Source organism: Pseudonaja textilis, chromosome 2 (genome assembly GCF_049901715.1).
Source record: "Pseudonaja textilis isolate UNSWEBS1 chromosome 2, rPseTex1.2, whole genome shotgun sequence".
NCBI lineage: Eukaryota > Metazoa > Chordata > Lepidosauria > Squamata > Elapidae > Pseudonaja > Pseudonaja textilis.
The window spans coordinates 255,570,024-255,577,439 of record NC_141991.1 but is presented as its reverse complement, the minus strand read 5'-3'; the positions used below and the strand labels follow the sequence as shown (position 1 = coordinate 255,577,439).

At 40.8% G+C, this 7,416-nt stretch overlaps 1 pseudogene; it reads left to right on the top strand.

The window, feature by feature from the left end:
* The first annotated feature begins 1,856 nt into the window (after positions 1-1,856).
* Positions 1,857-5,973, top strand: LOC148127468 (uncharacterized; annotated as a pseudogene).
* The last annotated feature ends 1,443 nt before the right edge of the window (positions 5,974-7,416 follow it).

Sequence of the window (7,416 nt, the reverse complement as noted above, 5' to 3'; positions counted from 1 at the left end):
CTGCATTTCCTGCTTTGGATGAGGAGAGCACCTCTTTCCTCTTCTGTCCTGGCCACTTTCTACATAGGCACAATCAAGAGCATTTTAACAAACTGCATCCCTGTTTGGTCTGGTGGCCGTAGTGCCTCAGATAGAAAGTCCCTACAGAGAATGGTGAGGACAGTGGAGAAGATTATAGGGAACTCACTTCCTGTTATTCAGGATGCTGCTTATAAGCACTATGTAGTTAGAGCTCAAAGTATTGTTAGAGACCCCCCACACCCACTTTACTATCTGTTTCTGTTGCTCCCCTCTGGATGGGGTTTTCAAAGTATTTCTAGCAGGACCACCCAATTCTGGAACAGCTTTGTTCTTTAAGCCATCCATCGGTCGCAAGATTTCTCACCATGTACATGTATACATACAGACTAGACTTATTGTTTCTCTTTGTTATCTATATATATAAAAGCAAAATACCCCTCAACCATCATCACAAAATCTCCAGAACCGTAAAGCCTACAAATTTGAAATTTGGCCCGTACCTTCCTCTTGGCTTCTAGGGGCTCCCTAAGAAAGGATTTTGTGAAATGACCATCAGAGCATTTAGAGTATTTCCTATTATTATTATTATTATTATTATTAACATGCTCTGATGCTAAGGAGTTCTACTCCGCTTTCCTACCTGAAAAGAACTCTGTTCCAACTGCCAGTTGCCTCACATTCCGTTACCTTAGTAACTCCTCAGCCATTTGCACCCAAGGACACAGACAAACCTCCACGTTGCCTCAACAACTCTCTAAAAGGATGCAAATTACACTTCCAAACAGGAAGCTACTTTGGCATCAAAGGTTGTAGTATTTCTATTACCCACCATCCAGTCAGAGCTGAAGAAGCTCCTTGGATGAGAAGCAAAACATCTTCAAAGAAAAACCAGAAAGTCCAGTTGTCTCCTGGAAAAAAAAACACCTTTGGGACAACAGTTGAAGCCCACCCCTGGGAAAGACCCAACAATGAGGAGGATGAAAGATGATAAGAAGTCTGGAGACTAACCATACAATGGACAGCTAAGGAAACCAGGTATGGGTAGCTGTTATGTCTCACCTGTGCAAACGAGGTGAGATGTCCAAGTTTCCAAATGAATATAAACAAGCAAACAAGTCCAGTATTGACAGGGTTAAATTCCTTGAGCCGAGAAAGTTCTTGGCAGTCTCACACAAGCTGTCTGCCAAGTCCGACAATAAAGCAAGAACATAAATCACAAGCTATCGCTACACACAGAATCTTCTGAAGCTTCTCTCACAAATTAACACGTTGTCCCGAACAAGTTCTCAGAGTGAACACACCCACTTTTATTCCCTGTGGGGTGTGTCAGTCCCTCATCTCAGTCTCTGATTCGTCCTTTCTTTCTACGTTGCAACTTACACTTTTGCCTGCGCCGTTGCCTCGCATCAAGCCAGCATTCCTCAGCTTGATCCTCAGTTAGAGGCTCTGATACGCTCTCCTGATTATCTGCCGACACCTGAGGCACAATCAGGGAGGAAGGTCCTGCCGAGGAGGAAAGTCCTGGGGAGGAAGGCAATTCCAAATCCTCTAACAAAACAAGCTCAAACCTCAGAGCCAAATCCTCCCCTTCCTCACCATCCAAGTCTTCGTCCTCTAGCAAAGCAGGCTCAAACCTCAGAGTCAAATCCTTCTCTTCCTTATTGTCCAAGTCCTCAACCTCTGACAAAGCAGGCTCAAACCTCCAAGCCACAACAGGTAGCCCAATGAAGAGAAAGCTTAAGGGGGGCGTGTAGTCTTCCAGTATTTGAAGCCTTGTCACAGAGAAGACAGGGTAGACTTATTCTCCAAAGGATCTGAGAGCAGGACAAGAAGCAATGGATGGAAGCTCCTCAGAGGGAGGTAAGGGAAATAAAGAGACTGTCAACTCATAAAGCATTCCGATGCCTGTTTCCGAGTTGCCATAAGAAGGAGGGAGGGAAAGGCCTGAAGGAGCAGTGTTGCAGGTGAAGGCCAGAAACACATTCCACACTTATCTTGTAGAGATTGTAGCCTAGGCTACTGGATCTTCTGCCTACGAAAATCCTTCATTGGAGAGTGTGATTGATGACACCCAGCCCGTGAATGTGTTTCGTTGGAGAATCTGATGTATGACACACCCAGGAGGGTGCGGGGAAACAGAGTCATAGATAAATCGCATGTCTCAGAGTTGGCTTCATATGGGTTAATGCCGAACGTGTTGCTCCTAATAAATCTTTGGATTCTTTTGAAGCTCGGCTCGAGGATCATGATTTAATTAGGGCAATCGCTGGAATCCTGAAAGCGACATTTCCTCACAGTTAGAAGGATTGCCTTCAGAAGTTGTGGCTGGTCCATCACTGGAGGTCTTCAAGAAAAGAGTGGGCAACTGTTTGTCCAAGATTGGATGAGGACTCCAGGGTTGGACAGAGGGTTGGAAGAGAAGACCTCCAGGGTCCCTTAATCTATGATTTATCCACTAACAATACTGTAGATATTCAAGACATCTTGTCTTTCTCAGTAGAAGATCTCTGGAATCACGTTGGATAATGTCCCCTCCCAAGTTGGTCTTCTCCACAGATTTATATAACCCTTTGAAGTTCCCCAAAATGGCAGCTAATCCATCGGATTGAGATGCCCTGATCAAAGTGTTCTTTCTTTACATTCTCCTAAGTGCGTGGTCCTGATGGGACATGGTGGCTCAGGGACTAAGATGCTGAGCTTGTCGATCAGAAAGGTCGGCAGTTCGCCGGTTTGAATCCCTAGCACCACGTTACGGAGTGAGCTCCCTTTCCTTGTCCCAGGCCACATGACCACGGAGACGTCTCCGGACAGCGCTGGCTCTTCTTTGGCTTTGTAATGGAGATGAGCAGCGCCCCCTAGAGCTGGAAATGACTCGCACATATGTGCAAAGGGAACCTTTACCTTAAGTGCGTGCTTAGAATTCATTAATAATTCTGAGAGCTGCTATAAATTTTACCTTCTTTGTTTGCTTTTTTAAAGTATAATTTTATTGACAGTTTGGAAAATAGGAGTAAAAATTACCGGTAACTTCCCTTGTTGCTGAAGGTCCATCTGCAATCTATTTCTGCTCCTGTGGAATTTGCACTTGGTTTCTTTAGATATTTATCTAGTTTCTCTAAGAAAGTATCACTTCCTTCTTACCAGATGGAACCGTATTAATAAAATGCTTTTTTTGTACGGCAACACTATCTGTTAATACAGTAGTTCCCTCTTATGATTTCCATACCATTTTCTTTTCATCATTTACATGCCAACCATTTCTCTCTGGTATGTTGGCAAACTCAATAGGCTCATTTTCATTTCCATTTCCCTAATTGATGACACAGATAACTGTCACTGTAAAAGCTTAATTTGTTGAGAAGTACTTACTATCTCTGGAAATGTCTTTAATTTTTTTTCCCCACCATTTCATTGCAAATAACTTGTTTCTAAAAGAAAATATACATAGCTCACGGTTGAATGATGAGATTTCTTGGTGCTTTCTGCTTATTTTCTCGCAGATGTTTCATAACCTGATTAGCACTGGTACCACCACGCTTGGAATGGTGGGTCCAGTTCTGATCACCATGATTCAAAAAAAGACGTTTAAATAGAGTGCAGAGAAGAGCAACAAAAATGATTTGGGAATTGGAGACTCAGCCGTATGATAAACAATTAAGGAACTGGGTATGTCTAGTCTAAGAGAAGGAATAGGGGCAACATGATAGCAGTCTTCCGGTCCTTGAGGGGCTGATTAATTAGAATGATTAATCCATGGAATGGCTTGCTCCATCGCTGGAGGTTTTTTTTAAAAAAAAGATTGGACAACCATTTGTCCTGGATGGTCTAAGGTCTCCAGCCTGAGACCTTAGGGAGGGAGTTAAACTAGAAGACCTCCAAGGTCCCTTCCAGCCCTAGGACTCTCTTTATTCCATGATTCTATGGCTCTGTGATTCTATGATTCTAACATTCTGTGATTCTATCATTCTGTGATTCTAACATTCTGTGATTCTAAGTAGGCAATTGTGTAGTGCTGTAATTCTCCGATTCACTGGTTCTGTAATTCTGTGATTCTAAGATTATATGATTCTCCGATTCTATCATTTTGTGATTCTGTGGTTCTGTGATTCTCTGATTCTATCATTTTGTGATTCTATCATTATGTGATTCTAACATTCTGTGATTCTAAGTAGGCAATTGTGTAGTGCTGTAATTCTCCGATTCACTGGTTCTGTAATTCTGTGATTCTAAGATTATATGATTCTCTGATTCTATCATTTTGTGATTCTGTGGTTCTGTGATTCTGTGATTCTATCATTTTGTGGTTCTATCATTCTGTGATTCTGACATTCTGTGATTCTCTGATTCTATCATTTTGTGATTCTCTGATTATATGATTCTAACATTCTGTGATTCTAAGTATGCAATTGTGTAATGCTGTAATTCTCCAGTTCACTGGTTCTGTAATTCTGTGATTCTAAGATTATATGATTCTTTGATTCTATCATTTTGTGATTCTGTGATTCTGTAATTCAGAGATTCTGTGATTCTATCATTCTGTGATTCTATCATTCTGTGATTCTGACATTATGTGATTCTCTGATTCTATCATTTTGTGATTCTCTGATTATATGATTGTAACATTCTGTGATTCTAAGTATGCAATTGTGTAATGCTGTAATTCTCCGATTCACTGGTTCTGTAATTCTGTGATTCTAAGATTATATGATTCTCTGATTCTATCATTTTGTGATTCTGTGGTTCTCTTATTCTGTGATTCTAAGATTATATGATTCTAAGATTCTGTGATTCTATGATTCTGTAATTCGGAGATTCTGTGATTCTAAGATTATATGATTCTCTGATTCTATCATTTGTGATTCTGTGGTTCTGTGATTCTCTGATTCTGTGATTCTATCATTCTGTGATTCTATCATTCTGTGATTCTGACATTATGTGATTCTCTGATTCTATCATTTTGTGATTCTCTGATTATATGATTGTAACATTCTGTGATTCTAAGTATGCAATTGTGTAATGCTGTAATTCTCCGATTCACTGGTTCTGTAATTCTGTGATTCTAAGATTATATGATTCTCTGATTCTATCATTTTGTGATTCTGTGGTTCTCTTATTCTGTGATTCTAAGATTATATGATTCTAAGATTCTGTGATTCTATGATTCTGTAATTCGGAGATTCTGTGATTCTAAGATTATATGATTCTCTGATTCTATCATTTGTGATTCTGTGGTTCTGTGATTCTCTGATTCTGTGATTCTATCATTCTGTGATTCTATCATTCTGTGATTCTGACATTATGTGATTCTCTGATTCTATCATTTTGTGATTCTCTGATTATATGATTGTAACATTCTGTGATTCTAAGTATGCAATTGTGTAATGCTGTAATTCTCCGATTCACTGGTTCTGTAATTCTGTGATTCTAAGATTATATGATTCTCTGATTCTATCATTTTGTGATTCTGTGGTTCTCTTATTCTGTGATTCTAAGATTATATGATTCTAAGATTCTGTGATTCTATGATTCTGTAATTCGAGATTCTGTGATTCTAAGATTATATGATTCTCTGATTCTATCATTTGTGATTCTGTGGTTCTGTGATTCTCTGATTCTGTGATTCTGTGATTCTGTGATTCTATCATTCTGTGATTCTGACATTATGTGATTCTCTGATTCTATCATTTTGTGATTCTCTGATTATATGATTGTAACATTCTGTGATTCTAAGTATGCAATTGTGTAATGCTGTAATTCTCCAATTCACTGGTTCTGTAATTCTGTGATTCTAAGATTATATGATTCTCTGATTCTATCATTTTGTGGTTCTGTGGTTCTGTAATTCGGAGACTCTGTGATTCTAAGATTATATGATTCTCCGATTCTATCATTTTGTGATTCTCTGATTATATGATTGTAACATTCTGTGATTCTAAGTATGCAATTGTGTAGTGCTGTAATTCTCCGATTGACTGGTTCTGTAATTCTGTGATTCTAAGATTATATGATTCTAAGATTCTGTGATTCTGTGAATCTCTTATGCTTTGATTCCATGATTCTGTAGTTCATTTAAAGGATGAGGGCGAATTGCAGAAGGAGCCTGTTGCTTCTAGGCAAAGGAAGAAGCAGGAAAGACTTCATAAAACAACCAACCTGGTGCCAAGCAAGACCACTCCTTAATCTTTGATAGAAAGAGTCCTTCGGTTCCTCAGTACTTGATGCTGAGGTAGAATAGAGTCAAGGAGAGAGAGATTAAGGATGACACTAATCAGGATTCTTGGTCTCAGTCCGATCCTTTTTTTTTTTTTTCAAAAAAAAATATATCAGCCTTTGGGAAGATAAATGTGTTTGTGGTCGTTTCTCTTCCTGTGCCAAGAAAACGGGGTTTGAGAGAGGGAGGGGGGACAAGAGCGAAGCCAGGGGGGAAAATATGTGGATTCTCTTTCATCTTTTCAGTCTCTGCTAGTCCAGAGGCCTCCCCTGCTGAGCTTATTGTCAGATCAAATGAATGCAAGCAGGAAAGGAAAAAAAATGAATTTGCAAGAATTTAGGGTTCAAACCGCTATGGAATCTCAGGGCCTCCAGGACGGGGGAAAAATAAGATGGATTATCTATCGGAGTTTGAGGCCTGAATTGGTGGGAGCGCCTGCCAAGGAGTCCTAGAATAAAAGAATAACAGAGTTTAGAAGGGACCTCGGAGGTCCTCTAGTCCAGCCCCCTGCTCAAGCAGGAGGCCCTATACCATTTCAGACCGGTGGCTGTCCAGTCTCCTTTTGAAAGCCTCCAGTGATGGAGCCCGCACAACGTCTGAAGGCAAAGTCTTTCCATTGACTAACTGTCCTCCCTGTTAGGAAATTCCTCCTTAGTTCCAGGTTGCTTCTCTCCTTGATGAGTTTTCATCCATTGTTTCTTCTTCTCCTGCCTTCAGGGGCTTTGGAGAAGAGGTTGACCCCCAAATCTTCTTTGGGGCAGCCCCTCAGGTATTGGAGAAGTCTGCTATCATGTCCCGCCTGGTCCTTTCCCTTAGACGAGACAAACCAAATTCCTGAAGCTTTTTTCTCCGTATGTTTTAGCCTTTGGCGTCCTGAATCATCTTGGTGGCTCTGCTTTGGGGTTCAGTTCAGAATAGAGCTGGAAGGAACCTTGGAGGTCTTCTAGTCCAGCCCCCTGATCAAACAGGAGATCCTATACCATTTTAGAAAAGTGACTGTCGAAAGGAAGGAAGGAAAAGAAGGGAAGAAGGAAGGGAAGGGAGGGAGGAAGGAATGGGAGGAAGGGAAGGGAGGGAGGGAAGGAAAGAAGGAAGGAACGAAGGAAGGGACGGAGGGAGGAAGGAAAGGAAGGGAGGCTAGGGGGGAAAGAAGGAAGTAAGGGAAGGAAGGAAGGAAGAGAAGA